Source organism: Bactrocera dorsalis, chromosome 6 (assembly GCF_023373825.1).
Source record: "Bactrocera dorsalis isolate Fly_Bdor chromosome 6, ASM2337382v1, whole genome shotgun sequence".
Classification (NCBI taxonomy): domain Eukaryota; kingdom Metazoa; phylum Arthropoda; class Insecta; order Diptera; family Tephritidae; genus Bactrocera; species Bactrocera dorsalis.
In genome coordinates this window covers 9337947-9356220 of record NC_064308.1, presented here as the reverse complement: position 1 = coordinate 9356220, position 18274 = coordinate 9337947, and the positions used below count along the sequence as shown (strand labels likewise).

The following is an 18274-nucleotide window of genomic DNA, read 5'->3' as shown; positions in this document are numbered from 1 at the left end:
TAAAAATGAAAAAATAATTTAAAAAACATTTTCCAGTGGACAAAATTGTAAATCTAAACCATTCTCGAATCTCCGAAACCCGCAGCACGAAAGACATGAAAATTTGCTCGGGTATTTCTTAGTCCTGGACGCCTAACGGCGCCTTTTTTACAAAATCACCCTAGATTTCGCACATTATGTACATATATGTATAAGGTGGGTTCCAAAGTAAACAGGACTTTTTGAATTACCAGGGGGCGTTTTAAGTGTCAGTATGTTTGCGTTATCGGTGCGAAAATGAGCTTCGAACAAAGAGCCAACATTAAATTTTGTTTTAAAATGGGTAAAGCTTTTATCGAATCGTTTAAATTGATGAATCAAGTTTATGGCAATGATTGCCTATCCCGCAGCAGAGTGCCCGAGTGGTTTGAACGTTTTCAAAATGGTCGTAAGTACATAAATGACGATCAACATGTGGGCCAATCAAAATCTGTGACGACCAAAAATTGCTCTCATCGATCGACGCTTGTGACCTATTATTTGACCAAAAATCACATTTTAACCATTAACCACTCCCAGTATTCACCTGATATGGCACCGAGCGACCTCTCCCTTTTCGGAAAAATGTATTTGCCCATTAAAAGAAAGCGTTTTGCAGACGTAGATTCCATTCAAAAAACTTGCACCGGCATACTGGCGGCCGTACCGGCCAACGAGCTAAAACACTCATTCGACATGCTTTTGGACCGTGCAAAAAGCTGTATTGAAGCATAAGGAGACTATTTTGAATAAAATAAATTGTTCAAATATCATTGAACATGCATACTTATCAGCAAAGCCGAAATACAATTAAAAATAAATATCTATTTTCAAACATACATACATACATACGTATGTACATAAACAACAACATGCATTTAAATGCAATGTGTATCTAATAACAATAAAAATGCATGGGACACAATTCATAAATTTACAGAAGAGATAACAATAAACACAGACACACACATGTATTAAATTGTACATTTGAAAATAACCCCATGTCAAGCAGCAATAAACAATATACTGCAATACATACAAACACACGCACACACATATATTTAGTTATTTAAGATATGTAGTTTTAAAATTAGTATATACGCAAGAAAAATACGAAATAAAATCAGAATGAATAAACTCTCCCTCAATGTAAGACGTTTCATTTCCCTCCACGAGTGGTAAGGAATGACAAGTTCTTTTTTGAGGTCAATGTTTGACAACATAAATCAAACAATTTTGGTCCTTCGAGCCGGATAAAGAGCTCGGCTAAATTAAAGAGTATATTTACGAAACAGGCAATATACAAAAAACCCTGTTCAAAATACAGGTAAATTAAAACAAAAAAAATTGTAAGACGTTTGTATATTCCCGCATATTAGCAACATAAAAATATTTGTAAGACGGGTGCATATTCCCGCATTAAAACCGATCGCATAAGCCGTTTTAGCAGAGACTAAACGCAGTGATCTAACTGCTATCCAAGAGATATTCAGCGGCTGTGAGTCGAGGCACAGCAAGGTCAACTAGGCGACCAAATCAAATACCTCCAACGATTTCTTTGGAAAACAACTAGCAGTTCATCAATAAATACTTAGGAAAAGTGTTGCGGGAAAACCCTCAAAATGGGAATAAACATGAAGAAAAATCCTGAAGCCCAAGCGGATTTTTCCGAGAAGGTGTGTACACGTCCAACACTTTTCCGACAAAGCCATCATGTAAAACAAAAATTGAAGAAGTTGAAGCTAAACACCAAGATTTAGATCGAAAAACTTCCATATTCATGAGCAAAGTTGAAAACCTCAGAAGAAAAATGGAAGATCTAAGTATGGAATTAATGATCAACAACGATCATTTAAAGTGTTTAGACTTTTTATTCGTAGATATTCAAAAACTAAAAGGCAAATTAGATTTCAATGAAGAAATTGAAATCTTATTCGAAGAAATTTATGACTAATACTACGAAGAGCTTAAACATTTAAAAAAAAGTTACAAAAAGAAGATTCTAAAATTTCTTATCGCTCTAACTTTGAAGAAAGAAAAATAATAAAAATTCCTACATTTTATGGCGATATTAAGGAATGGGCCAAATTTTACAACGTGTTCAAAGTTATGGTACATGACAACGAGCACATGAAGAACACAATATGTTCAAATATCATTGAACATGCATACTTATCAGCAAAGCCGAAATATAATTAAAAATAAATATCTATTTTCAAACATAAATGCATACATACGTATGTACATAAGCAATCACATGCATTTAAATCAGTGAAGCGCTTTACCTAGCCCGCGGGCGGCCGACTTTATTGCTCTCTCACAGATTCGCTCACACGTATTAGTCAAGCGCTCTCTATACATTGTGGAAAATTAATGTGCATTTGAAAATCACTTGATCAACGACTGTTGACTGCTACGCATGTAATTTGTATGTGCGCGCTGATTCACAATTTTTGTTCAAAACCATGAAAATATTGATTTTTAGTTGTTTGATACAGCCGTTTAGGAGAAAACTTCAACATAAATTCAAAATTTTTTGAATTAAATTTCTTTTTGACACGTGAATTGTCTTTATTTATGTAATTGATAAAAAAATTAATAAGGAATTTCATTAATTTCACAATTTTGTAAAAGTTGTGCAATGTGAATCTAATAATAACAAAAATGCAAGGGACACAATTCATAAATTTACAGAAGAGATAACATTAAACACCGACACACACACATGTATTAAATTGTACATTTAAAAATAACCCCATGTCAAGCAGCAATAAACAATATGCTGCAATACATACACACATACACATATATTTAGTTATTTAAGATAGCTTTAAAATTTGTATATAAGCAAGAAAAATACGAAAGCAGCAAATCAGCTGCTACCTTGATGGCTGCGACCTCAGCCTGGAATACACTACAGTAGTCGGGAAGTCTGAAACAGGAGTTGATGGAGAGCTCCCGACAGTAGACCCCCCCAAAAACCTCCCCCCCAAGCTTTGACCCATCCGTGAAGAAGCTTGCTGCCCCCCTCCTCCAACGGCTCCTTCGTTGGTATATGGGCAGAGAAGGAGCCGCCAGAGTTCTTTATGGCGACTCCATGATCCAGATGATCCGGTATGCAGTCAAAGTTTGTAAGGATATCCGAATGACCAGATGCACGTTCCTTTAAGAAACCAGATTCTCTGAGTCTGATACCACCTTCGCGGCTATGCACCTACCGGCTAAGCACCTACCAGCAATATCCACCGGCGTTATATTCAAAATTGCATTAAGTGCTAAGGTTGGGGTAGATCTTAATGCACCACATATACTAATTAGCGCAGCCCGTTCAACGTAAGAAATAAAGTCGTGTTTTACATCAATAAAAACATTTTAGTTTTATTTAATTGAAACATCTAGCTCACGCGATGGGTTACGGAAAACGAATGTTGAATGTGAGTGATGAACAAATTCCTTTTTAGTAGCTTGATGGTGTACGAAATCGTCGTGTGGTGACCGCAGAGAACGTTTATCATAAAGAAGGTTCACGGCGCGGAGAACGTAAAAATAGTTTTGGCTAACTCGGTCGAGATGGAAGAGTTTCACCACTGCCTGCTCGGCAGGAGAAATTTCAACAGTTGCGCTTGAACAGAGCTGAGCATTGAATACAAATTATGCTAAGAACTATATATTGCTGTTACATATGTACGTATGTTAGCTCTTTTGCTTATATTTTTATACGTTTATATGCAAACATGTGTATTCGTATGAATTCTTTTTGTGCATATTAATGAATACATGTGCAATTGAATACATTTGAAATAAATTACTTTTTCAAAGCAATATTCGTAGTTAATGTGTAAATAAAGCCTACTTTTTTAATTATTTCTTGTATTTGATATATTTATGCTTGTGTGTATACTTCGTCATATACATATGTATGTATATAATAGACTATCACATTATATTAAAAAAATTGATATATTACAATAGTGATAAATGTACATTAATCGTACATTTTATTATTCGAAACTTATATTCACATGTATCATGACCATATGTGTTTATGTTCGCTTTCGCGAATTCAAATCATATTATCACTTATCAATAATAACATGTGCGCGCTGCTCATATGTATGTACATACATAAATATGTGCGTATGACATTGGCACAGAAATAACGCATACACAACATGCATACTTATATGCGTTTACATGTAGATTGTCACCCGCAAAAGTTACAAATATTGTTCTACAAAAACAAGAATCATTTGAAATAACATCAGCAGCGTCACAAGTCAATATGGCAGCCAAATAGTTGATGCCCAAATTTGTAGAAAAACTCCTAACAACAATATTTTCATTTATGAACGCAAGCGCTCTTTCAACAGGCAAACTTGCTTCATTCATAAAAACAAACACCATTACATCTCCCCGAGCATACCTTTGCCAACAAGCGTCTTTTCCCGACGGTGGCAAAAGCTAAAAATCATAAATTGAACAATTTCTAATATTTGCATGAGAAGGAAAAAGCAGCGTCACAAGTCAATATGGCAGCCAAATAGTTGATGCCCAAATTTGTAGAAAAACTCCTAACAACAATATTTTCATTTATGAACGCAAGCGCTCTTTCAACAGGCAAACTTGCTTCATTCATAAAAACAAACACCATTACATCTCCCCGAGCATACCTTTGCCAACAAGCGTCTTTTCCCGACGGTGGCAAAAGCTAAAAATCATAAATTAAACAATTTCTAATATTTGCATGAGAAGGAAAAAGCGACAAAAGAATATAATTGACAACATAGTTTATTTGTCGATTTTCAAGTCAAGAAATGTATCAAAGAAAATATTCATTATTCCTCTGAGTTATGTGTACAGTGAGTCCCGGTTAAGTAGTACTCCGCTTAAATGAAAATCATCCCTCTTAACTCCCTACATCTTGCTGCTTCTCACGGTTATTTTTATGAAATACATACAAATTATTGTTTTAAGTACCACTCGCTTAAGTATTCGCACACGCGAATTGTCACTGTATTTGTCAAGAAATGTAAAAAATATTTTTAAGCGGCTTGCAAAAGTCTGCGTCGATATGTATGCACGCTCATACAAGTACATACATATCTACGCTGGTTTGTATGCAAAGCTGTTTCAGCGGCAAGGGAAGCAGTGGCAATTGGCGATCGGCACAGCTCGGATTTTCTACCAACAACACAATGTTGTGACGCTTTGTCGCCGCGTCGGTCCGTCGACATATTGACTCTTTGACATGAAAGCAAAAAATGTGAGCTTCACCATTGGTTGTCCGTGTCAACGGAAATTTCGCATAAAGCATTGAGTGTACATATTTACATACATATGTTGCATGTAGGCAAATTTACAAGCATTATGCGTATGGCTCTTTTATATTTGTGTACATGCACACATAATTACATACATATACATACATATGTATATGGGCAAATGTGCGACCGATTGGTCTTTTAACATGATATCGAAACGATTAATGACCAAAGCAAATATACACATATTGATGTACATATATAAATATACATATGTCGTATCAAACCTAAGTATATAAAATGCATATTTAGGTAGTAATACAAATTTTATTGAGTTCTATACATCTTATTGTGTTATATACATGCGAGTATTTGCAAAGTTTTTATGGAATTCATCATAAAATAGGTAAATTTTAACATAACTATGTATATAGCTATATATGTACTTAGTATATGCTTTGATACCAAATATTTACGGATCATATATAAATTATATGCCGAGTCGGTTGCGCATAGGAAATAAACGAATCTGTAGGCATAAATTTGTTTACATTGGAATTAGCATTATTTTTCTCATTTAACACTGAAAATGCTTAATTCTGCTATTTTCGTGGTGAAACATGCTTATAATTTGTCTGTGCCTTATATGTTATTTCGGAAATCTTACGTATTTAACTAGATAAATGTATATGTTGGTTGTACTGCGCATCACATGGAGTTGTTTTTAACTATACTATTTAATATATACATATGTTGTCATATGCGCATGGGCATTTGTAATCAATTGCCCAAAACCTAAATAAATATGTTTGTATTTTTTTTGAGTGCATACGTATTGCATATAAATACATTTATGTTTATGTGTTTATTTATGTACGTTTTTTACTGTCTCTGCTTTATCTAATATGTATGGACTACATCATTTATTAGAATTACATATTTCTTATCTTATTTAATATTTGTAAAATATATAAAAGTATTTTAATATATTGTTGCATTCCGCCCTTTAGTGGCAATGAACATGTTCAATTTTGAACCGTTTATTATAACGTATTTAATGTAAATAATATCCGTGACAGGCATATAGTAACAACACAATAATATAAATATTACGTTACTGTGTTTTTTACGGTTGATGACGAACGCAGAACTTTATTCACAGGCAATAAATATTTCCAAAAAATGTCAACAATGAAAACATTAAGTCGTATTCTTTACCCAACTTTAGTTATGAAAATATACAGGTATGGAACAGTAATGCCTTTGGCTATAAATCTAGAGTAAGGTGAATTTTTGCTAAATTGCGCACTCGTTATTAAAAAATTATGTTTGTTTAAGTCTTCTCACAGTAATTTGCAAACATTTTTCTAAACGAATTTTCAAACTCTTGAGTTTACTTTGATAACCACTACTCAAGCTAATATATCTTTAAAATTGGCAAAGCTATATTACAGTCAACTAAGCCTGAATTTGTTCATATCGTATAAATGGTATTGCCCGTAACCAAAATTCAAAGAAGCGTTTGCTTCCCTTAAATAACGAAGTAAAAACTTTTTGCTTGTTTTATTTTTATAATAATACTCAATAATAAAGACATAATAAGAAAATATTGTAAAAGATTACGATATTTCGAAATATGGTAGTGCAAACATATTACAAACCCATTCGTCAAAGTATTTTTTTTCTATGTTGTTGTTCATCTGAAGACAGACCACAATAATCGTTAATGTTTAGTATACACTTGTCATTCTGAAGTACTTAAAGTGCATTCGGCTATTTTTCCGAGTGAAATTATTCAACTAAGAAGCTTATTTAAGTTTGCGTGCGGAATCGATTTTCTGGTGGCGAAACGATCAGAATGTTGGAAAGGGCCTTCGGTGATAATTATTTGTCGCGAGCAAGTATTTTTGATTGGTACAAATTATTCAAAGAGAGCCGAGAACGCGTTGACGTCGAACCTCGTCCACGACAGCCGTCAATAAAATAAAGGAATTGGAATCGATAATTAACAGGCAGAGATCTTACTAACATCGTTGAAATATCGATATACTATATGTATATATATTAATAAGGATCAGTGAAAACCATTTTAAAAGATCATTGGGCCTAAGATGAGTGACTGCACAACTCGTTCCAAATTTATTAAAATTTTTTTCGAAAAACAGCGTCACGTTATTGTTTGTAAAACAATGCTTTCTTCGATTATCGAGGTGTGGTGCACTCCGAATTCCTTCTAACCAGAAGGACCAGCCAGAATTTTGAATCGATAAATCTTGGTTTTTGCACGACCATAATATACAGGTTGATTCTTCGGACGGAATAAGCACAAACTCTAATCAATACCATCGGCATACGCCAACAGCTGTACACTCTTATAAAAGATTGCTCGATTAAGTTCTGCAGCTCGAATAATTTTCTCCAGCAGCAAAATGAAGAAGTCGCACGACAGGGAGTCGCCTTGTCTGAAACCTCGTTTGGTATCGAACGGTTCGAAGAGGTCATTCCCGATCCTGACAAAGCTTTTGGTGTTACTCAACGTCAGTTTACACAGCCGCATTAGTTTTGCGGGGATACTATATTCAGACATCGCGGCATAAAGGCAGCTCCTTTTCGTGCTGTCGAAAGCAGCTTTGAAATCGACGAAGAGGTGGTGTGTGTCTATTCTCCTTTCACGGGTCTTTTCCAAGATTTGGCGCATGGTGAATATCTGGTCGGTTGTTAAAGAAGGTTCACGGCGCGGAGAACGTAAAAATAGTTTTGGCTAACTCGGTCGAGATGGAAGAGTTTCACCACTGCCTGCTCGGCAGGAGAAATTTCAACAGTTGCGCTTGAACAGAGCTGAGCATTGAATACAAATTCTTTAATTTATTCAGAACTATATATTGCTGTTACATATGTACGTATGTTAGCTCTTTTGCTTATATTTTTATACGTTTATATGCAAACATGTGTATTCGTATAAATTCTTTTTGTGCATATTAATGAATACATGTGCAATTGAATACATTTGAATTAAATTACTTTTTCAAAGCAATATTCGTAGTTAATGTGTAAATAAAGCCTACTTTTTTAATTATTTCTTGTATTTGATATATTTATGCTTGTGTGTATACTTCGTCATATACATATGTATGTATATAATAGACTATCACATTATATTAAAAAAATTGATATATTACAATAGTGATAAATGTACATTAATCGTACATTTTATTATTCGAAACTTATATTCACATGTATCATGACCATATGTGTTTATGTTCGCTTTCGCGAATTCAAATCATATTATCACTTATCAATAATAACATGTGCGCGCTGCTCATATGTATGTACATACATAAATATGTGCGTATGACATTGGCACAGAAATAACGCATACACAACATGCATACTTATATGCGTTCACATGTAGATTGTCACCCGCAAAAGTTACAAATATTGTTCTACAAAAACAAGAATCGTTTGAAATAACATCAGCAGCGTCACAAGTCAATATGGCAGCCAAATAGTTGATGCCCAAATTTGTAGAAAAACTCCTAACAACAATATTTTCATTTATGAACGCAAGCGCTCTTTCAACAGGCAAACTTGCTTCATTCATAAAAACAAACACCATTACATCTCCCCGAGCATACCTTTGCCAACAAGCGTCTTTTCCCGACGGTGGCAAAAGCTAAAAATCATAAATTGAACAATTTCTAATATTTGCATGAGAAGGAAAAAGCAGCGTCACAAGTCAATATGGCAGCCAAATAGTTGATGCCCAAATTTGTAGAAAAACTCCTAACAACAATATTTTCATTTATGAACGCAAGCGCTCTTTCAACAGGCAAACTTGCTTCATTCATAAAAACAAACACCATTACATCTCCCCGAGCATACCTTTGCCAACAAGCGTCTTTTCCCGACGGTGGCAAAAGCTAAAAATCATAAATTAAACAATTTCTAATATTTGCATGAGAAGGAAAAAGCGACAAAAGAATATAATTGACAACAAAGTTTATTTGTCGATTTTCAAGTCAAGAAATGTATCAAAGAAAATATTCATTATTCCTCTGAGTTATGTGTACAGTGAGTCCCGGTTAAGTAGTACTCCGCTTAAATGAAAATCATCCCTCTTAACTCCCTACATCTTGCTGCTTCTCACGGTTATTTTTATGAAATACATACAAATTATTGTTTTAAGTACCACTCGCTCAAGTATTCGCACACGCGAATTGTCACTGTATTTGTCAAGAAATGTAAAAAATATTTTTAAGCGGCTTGCAAAAGTCTGCGTCGATATGTATGCACGCTCATACAAGTACATACATATCTACGCTGGTTTGTAAGCAAAGCTGTTTCAGCGGCAAGGGAAGCAGTGGCAATTGGCGATCGGCACAGCTCGGATTTTCTACCAACAACACAATGTTGTGACGCTTTGTCGCCGCGTCGGTCCGTCGACATATTGACGCTTTGACATGAAAGCAAAAAATGTGAGCTTCACCATTGGTTGTCCGTGTCAACGGAAATTTCGCATGAAGCATTGAGTGTACATATTTACATACATATGTTGCATGTAGGCAAATTTACAAGCATTATGCGTATGGCTCTTTTATATTTGTGTACATGCACACATAATTACATACATATACATACATATGTATATGGGCAAATGTGCGACCGATTGGTCTTTTAACATGATATCGAAACGATTAATGACCAAAGCAAATATACACATATTGATGTACATATATAAATATACATATGTCGTATCAAACCTAAGTATATAAAATGCATATTTAGGTAGTAATACAAATTTTATTGAGTTCTATACATCTTATTGTGTTATATACATGCGAGTATTTGCAAAGTTTTTATGGAATTCATCATAAAATAGGTAAATTTTAACATAACTATGTATATAGCTATATATGTACTTAGTATATGCTTTGATACCAAATATTTACGGATCATATATAAATTATATGCCGAGTCGGTTGCGCATAGGAAATAAACGAATCTGTAGGCATAAATTTGTTTACATTGGAATTAGCATTATTTTTCTCATTTAACACTGAAAATGCTTAATTCTGCTATTTTCGTGGTGAAACATGCTTATAATTTGTCTGTGCCTTATATGTTATTTCGGAAATCTTACGTATTTAACTAGATAAATGTATATGTTGGTTGTACTGCGCATTACATGGAGTTGTTTTTAACTATACTATTTAATATATACATATGTTGTCATATGCGCATGGGCATTTGTAATCAATTGCCCAAAACCTAAATAAATATGTTTGTATTTTTTTTGAGTGCATACGTATTGCATATAAATACATTTATGTTTATGTGTTTATTTATGTACGTTTTTTACTGTCTCTGCTTTATCTAATATGTATGGACTACATCATTTATTAGAATTACATATTTCTTATCTTATTTAATATTTGTAAAATATATAAAAGTATTTTAATATATTGTTGCATTCCGCCCTTTAGTGGCAATGAACATGTTCAATTTTGAACCGTTTATTATAACGTATTTAATGTAAATAATATCCGTGACAGGCATATAGTAACAATACAATAATATAAATATTACGTTACTGTGTTTTTTACGGTTGATGACGAACGCAGAACTTTATTCACAGGCAATAAATATTTTCAAAAAATGTCAACAATGAAAACATTAAGTCTTTTTCTTTACCCAACTTTAGTTATGAAAATATACAGGTATGGAACAGTAATGCCTTTGGCTATAAATCTAGAGTAAGGTGAATTTTTGCTAAATTGCGTACTCGTTATTAAAAAATTATGTTTGTTTAAGTCTTCTCACAGTAATTTGCAAACATTTTTCTAAACGAATTTTCAAACTCTTGAGTTTACTTTGATAACCACTACTCAAGCTAATAAAGGGTGATTTTTTAAGAGCTTGATAACTTTTTTTAAAAAAAAAACGCATAAAATTTGCAAAATCTCATCGGTTCTTTATTTGAAACGTTAGATTGGTTCATGACATTTACTTTTTGAAGATAATTTCATTTAAATGTTGACCGCGGCTGCGTCTTAGGTGGTCCATTCGGAAAGTCCAATTTTGGGCAACTTTTTCGAGCATTTCGGCCGGAATAGCCCGAATTTCTTCGGAAATGTTGTCTTCCAAAGCTGGAATAGTTGCTGGCTTATTTCTGTAGACTTTAGACTTGACGTAGCCCCACAAAAAATAGTCTAAAGGCGTTAAATCGCATGATCTTGGTGGCCAACTTACGGGTCCATTTCTTGAGATAAATTGTTGTCCGAAGTTTTCCCTCAAAATGGCCATAGAATCGCGAGCTGTGTGGCATGTAGCGCCATCTTGTTGAAACCACATGTCAACCAAGTTCAGTTCTTCCATTTTTGGCAACAAAAAGTTTGTTAGCATCGAACGATAGCGATCGCCATTCACCGTAACGTTGCGTCCAACAGCATCTTTGAAAAAATACGGTCCAATGATTCCACCAGCGTACAAACCACACCAAACAGTGCATTTTTCGGGATGCATGGGCAGTTCTTGAACGGCTTCTGGTTGCTCTTCACCCCAAATGCGGCAATTTTGCTTATTTACGTAGCCATTCAACCAGAAATGAGCCTCATCGCTGAACAAAATTTGTCGCGAAACACATTTCGAACCGAACACTGATTTTGGTAATAAAATTCAATGATTTGCAAGCGTTGCTCGTTAGTAAGTCTATTCATGATGAAATGTCAAAGCATACTGAGCATCTTTCTCTTTGACACCATGTCTGAAATCCCACGTGATCTGTCAAATACTAATGCATGAAAATCCTAACCTCAAAAAAATCACCCGTTATATCTTTAAAATTGGCAAAGCTATATTACAGTCAACTAAGCCTGAATTTGTTCATATCGTATAAATGGTATTGCCCGTAACCAAAATTCAAAGAAGCGTTTGCTTCCCTTAAATAACGAAGTAAAAACTTTTTGCTTGTTTTATTTTTATAATAATACTCAATAATAAAGACGTAATAAGAAAATATTGTAAAAGATTACGATATTTCGAAATATGGTAGTGCAAACATATTACAAACCCATTCGTCAAAGTATTTTTTTTCTATGTTGTTGTTCATCTGAAGACAGATCACAATAATCGTTAATATTTAGTATACACTTGTCATTCTGAAGTACTTAAAGTGCATTCGGCTATTTTTCCGAGTGAAATTATTCAACTAAGAAGCTTATTTAAGTTTGCGTGCGGAATCGATTTTCTGGTGGCGAAACGATCAGAATGTTAGAAAGGGCCTTCGGTGATAATTATTTGTCGCGAGCAAGTATTTTTGATTGGTACAAATTATTCAAAGAGAGCCGAGAACGCGTTGACGTCGAACCTCGTCCACGACAGCCGTCAATAAAATAAAGGAATTGGAATCGATAATTAACAGGCAGAGATCTTACTAACATCGTTGAAATATCGATATACTATATGTATATATATTAATAAGGATCAGTGAAAACCATTTTAAAAGATCATTGGGCCTAAGATGAGTGAATGCACAACTCGTTCCAAATTTATTAAAATTTTTTTCGAAAAACAGCGTCACGTTATTGTTTGTAAAACAATGCTTTCTTCGATTATCGAGGTGTGGTGCACTCCGAATTCCTTCTAACCAGAAGGACCAGCCAGAATTTTGAATCGATAAATCTTGGTTTTTGCACGACCATAATATACAGGTTGATTCTTCGGACGGAATAAGCACAAACTCTAATCAATACCATCGGCATACGCCAACAGCTGTACACTCTTATAAAAGATTGCTCGATTAAGTTCTGCAGCTCGAATAATTTTCTCCAGCAGCAAAATGAAGAAGTCGCACGACAGGGAGTCGCCTTGTCTGAAACCTCGTTTGGTATCGAACGGTTCGAAGAGGTCATTCCCGATCCTGACAAAGCTTTTGGTGTTACTCAACGTCAGTTTACACAGCCGCATTAGTTTTGCGGGGATACTATATTCAGACATCGCGGCATAAAGGCAGCTCCTTTTCGTGCTGTCGAAAGCAGCTTTGAAATCGACGAAGAGGTGGTGTGTGTCTATTCTCCTTTCACGGGTCTTTTCCAAGATTTGGCGCATGGTGAATATCTGGTCGGTTGTTGATTTTCCAGGTCTAAAGCCACACTGATAAGGTCCAATCAGTTTATTGACTGTGGGCTTTAATCTTTCTCGATAGAACCTTATATGCATTATACTGGGATTCAGCAGACTGGAGAAGTTTTCCCTCCATAATTTAACTATGCTCTGGGCATCGGTCACCTTTGGAGGTTCTACAAGAGTATGCTCCGGTCTTGAAACCTTCTGTAAACCGCCACATTTTTTTGTAGAATTTTCGGGCATTACCCCTGTCGGCCAGCTTGTCAAGCTCTTCATACTCACGCATTTCGCCTTCTTTCTTTTTCGGTCTGCAAATGCGTCTCGATTCCCTCTTCATCTATCGGTATCTATCCTATCCCACACGTGTTGTGGTCGATCGTATCGGTGCGAGGTAGGCAGTCTGCTTTCTCACCGCTGCAACACGGCACTCCTCGTCATACCGGCCGTTCTTTTGCGTTTTCCGTAAACCAATGGTTTCGGTTGCAGCTGTACGTACATTGAAATGCCGTTCCACAGTTCCTTTATACCAAGTTGTTGACGAGTGCTCTTAAAGATCAGGAGTGCAAGTCGAGTAAAAAATCGTTCTTCTGTTTGCTTTATTTGCAGCTTCTCGATGTCGAACCTTCCTTGTGTTTGTTGACGTGAGTTACGTCAGTAACAGCGACGGCAGCTCCAACTCCAAAACCACAGCTAAGGCTTAGCCTTCACAATTAAAAAACCAATGCACGAAAATACATATAAACAATCCAGGGTAGGCCATTTAAAGTTGACCCATTTGTTTCTAAAAAAAAAGAACAAAAGAAAACAATGTTTTTTGTTCATTTCAAAAATAATTTATTTTGGTCCAAGGGGATTTGTTTCAGCTAATATTTAAAAATTAGATCGCGTAAATGGGCACCTTTAGCTTTGACAGCTAAATGCACTCTTTTTTCGACATTTTCCATGACTTTGGCCAATGTTTCGGATGATATGGCGGCTGTTTCACGTCGAATGTTGGCTTTCAGTTGAGCTAAGGTCTTTGGCTTATTAGCGTATACCTTGGATTTCAAATAACCCCACAAATAAAAGTCTGGTGGCGTCAAATCTGGTGATCTCGGTGGCCAGTCAACATCACCATTTTTCGATATCAATCGCCCGGGGAAAAATGGTCGCAATAAATTGATTGTTGGTCGAGCTGTATGGCATGTAGCCCCGTCCTGTTGAAACCAGAAGTTATCCATGTCATTTTCGCGAATAATGGGTATCACAAAATCCGTTATCATGGCTCGATAACGCTCACCATTGACTGTTGTCGTGGCTCCATCATCGTCTTCGAAAAAATACGGTCCGATGATCATATTCGCGCAAACACCGCACCAAACTGTTACTTTTTGGTCGTAAAGAGGCTGTTCTTCAATTAATTGAGGATTTTCGGTGGCATAAAATCGGCAATTTTGCTTGTTTACGCCTCCATTCAACGAGAAATGTGCCTCGTCTGACATGATGAGTTTTCGCCAAAAGTCAAGTTCGTTTTCAGCCAATTTCAGCGCGTTCTTTTGGAGTGTACTGTTCCATGGTATAAATTGTCTTCGAATGACGCTTCTAACGCGGTATGACATTAGCCGATTTGTCAGCGCTGTTAAAAGTTACAGCGTTGCCAGATGGGTCAACTTTAAATGGCCTACCCTGTATTATTTTTCGAGCATTGACCAGTAAATTCTGCATATGCAGAATTTGTACACAAACAAATACACAATATGTTATGGTACATATAACAGCTTAAGAGCTGAACAATTTTTATTATTATAAATAGCAGTGACATTGATATTTTCAGTTTAGTTCTGAAGAACCAATAAAGAGTGGAATTAAATATAACTTTGTGTTTTTATTTAATCTACACACTTAACTGGCGCAGTCGAAAAGTTATTTTTTCTGAAGAAAAATAACAAAAAGTACCTACTATCGATATCCACAAGGATATTCAACCAAAATTTTATTGAATCACTATTGATGAACATTCAGCATTACTTTCGCTGGACACGGTGAAATGAAAAAAATTAAGAACAAAAAAATGAAATGTAATTAATATAACTGTGAAGAAAAAAAAAACTTACGCTAAAAATTGAGAAGTGAAAATATATACTATACTGTTAAAATTCAACCAATCAGTAAAAGTGTATAGAAGAATTCTGACGTATTCCCTACAAAACATCTTTAAACTATAAAACAACAAAAAAAACATTAAAATGGAAACACATAAAATAGAGCAAGCACCCACATCGGCAGTGTCAACAGAAGCATCAATATCAGCTGCAGCAAATCAAACTCCATCTGCTGCAACACCTCACTTGCCACCCAACAATTCAACTTTTCAATTACCACTATCGGAAGCACTAAAAGAAGCAGCGAGAATCCAGGAGTTCCGAGGAGATAACACATACGTCACGTCATTCATTAATGAAGTCGAACTTTTCATCGACTTGTTTGCTGGTACCAATATGGAGGAGTATTTCTATAAGCGGCACGTCCAAAAAAAATTCAAGGAGAAGCAGCTAACACAATTAGAGCCCTCGACAATCCAAGCTGAACAGACGTTAAACAAGAACTACTGAGGAATTTTGGAGTTCGCGAATCGTATCATCAACTGTACTACAAGGCGCTGAACGTAAGAAATTATAATGTAAGCCAATCATTTTATTATCTTAAAAATAAATTAGATAAGTTAAACAATAAATACTATCAAGACCCGGGAAAACCAAAAGAGTTTTCTCCGGCAATAAACGAGGCAATGATATTAAAAACATTTTTGGACAGCATGCCAGTGCATCTAGCCAGCATAATACATGGCAGAAGCATAAGGAATCTTAGAGAAGCATATTATTGTCTAGAGGAATGTGGACTGGTACAGAATAGAACTGGTACAAATAATAACATCACACAATATAGTAGCAATAATTTTAGGCCAAAACGCAACCCAGTAGATCAAAATAATTATCAAGGCAGACAAACAAATAACCGGTTTCAAAACCAAAACAATAATCCGAGGCAAGATAATCCCCAAGCACAACAAAAATTTTCAAGAAATTTAGGAGCATATAGAAATCCAATATACACAAGTAGAAACCAAAATAATGTCGCTCATCTTCAAGAAAATAATACCGACACAGAAAAAACTGGGGAGGTAAATTTTCAATTAACCAGCGAGAACAACATTTACCGATAGTAAATTTAACAATAGGTAAAAATATAATTAAATGTTTAATCGATACCGGTTCTACGACAACCCTGATCGACGAACATTCATTAAAAGAATATAAAAGGACTAAATTAGTAAAACCTAACATATATAGTACACTATCAGGACAGACAAAAGTAGACTTTGGAATTATAACAGAAGTACCTCAAGAATTCAATGACCCAAATAAAATGGCTTGGAAGGTAACATCATTCAGAAATAAAAACTTCAACGGACTAATTGGTCAAAATATACTTAAAGCATTAAATGCAAACATTAATCTTAAAGAAGATTTTCTTGAAATTAATAACAATAAAATAAAATTCATAAATACGAAAATCCCTACACTGGAACCCTCAACCTTAAATTTGGAAAACGTATCAAAACTCTATAGAGATGATATGAATGGGGGGAAAAAACATATATAGATTTGATTTTGCGAAAATATTCTAATATGTTTTATAGAGAAGGAGAAAAGTTAAGTTATAAAACACCAGATAATAACAAATACGAATAAACCTGTATATTCTAAAATATACAGATACCCAAAGATACACGAAGAAGAAATTAAAAGGCAGGTGAATGAAATGTTGGAGCAAAACATTATTAAAGAAAGCTTTTCCCCTTACAATTCTCCAATTTGGATAGTACCCAAAAAATCGGATAATTCAGGGAAACAAAAATGGCGTATTGTTGTAGATATAGAAAACTCAACGAAATCACAGTCGATGATAAATTTCCTATTCCCAATATAGAGAATATATTAGACAAATTAGGAAAAGCAAATTACTTTTCAACAATTGACTTGGCGAAGGGATTTCACCAAGTATTAATGGATGAAAACTATCAAAAGAAAACTGCCTTTTCTACCCCCTTCGGGCATTACGAATTCATCCGTATGCCATTTGGATTGAAGAATTCCCTTTCCACTTTCCAACGTTTGATTAACTCGGTACTTAGGGAATATATTAACAAAATATGCGTTGTATATCTCGATGATATACTTATTTTTAGCACTTCCATAGAAGAGCATATGAACAGCATAAAACAAATTTTGGAAAAATAAGGGAGTTCAATCTTAAAATCCAAATAGACAAATGCATTTTTTTGCAAAGAAACTGAATATCTTGGTCACACTTTGACCACAAAAGGAATTAAACCTAATTCAACAAAAGTTGAAGCCATTCAGAAGCTAAAGCTTCCCCACACTCAAAAACAAATAAAATCATTCTTAGGTATAAAAGGCTAATTCAGGAAATTTGTAAAGGATTATGCTAAAGTAGCCCACGGACTTACAAAGTACCTAAAGAAAAATACCACAATTAATATAAAAGACACTCAATATATAGATGCATTCGAAAAATTGAAAAAAATGCTCATTAACCCTCCGATTTTGAAATACCCAGACTGGTCTAAAAATTTTAAACTAACAACAGATGCTAGTGATAATGCAATAGGAGCAGTCTTTTCTCAAGAAAATCATCCCATCGCTTACGCTAGTAGGACCTTAAACGACCACGAAAAACATTATGCTGCAATCGAAAAAGAATTGCATGCTATCGTCTGGTCAGTCAACTATTTCCGACCATACGAGTATTTATATGGCAAACCATTTGAACTCCTAACAGACCATCAACCACTTGTTTAGTTGTACGCA

The 18274-nt window shown here is 34.9% G+C and overlaps 1 protein-coding gene across 27 annotated transcripts in view; it reads left to right on the top strand.

The window, feature by feature from the left end:
- Positions 1–18274, top strand: part of LOC105227111 (ADP-ribosylation factor-like protein 4A) — a 566667-nt gene that overhangs the window by 250920 nt on the left and 297473 nt on the right. The window lies entirely within an intron of this gene.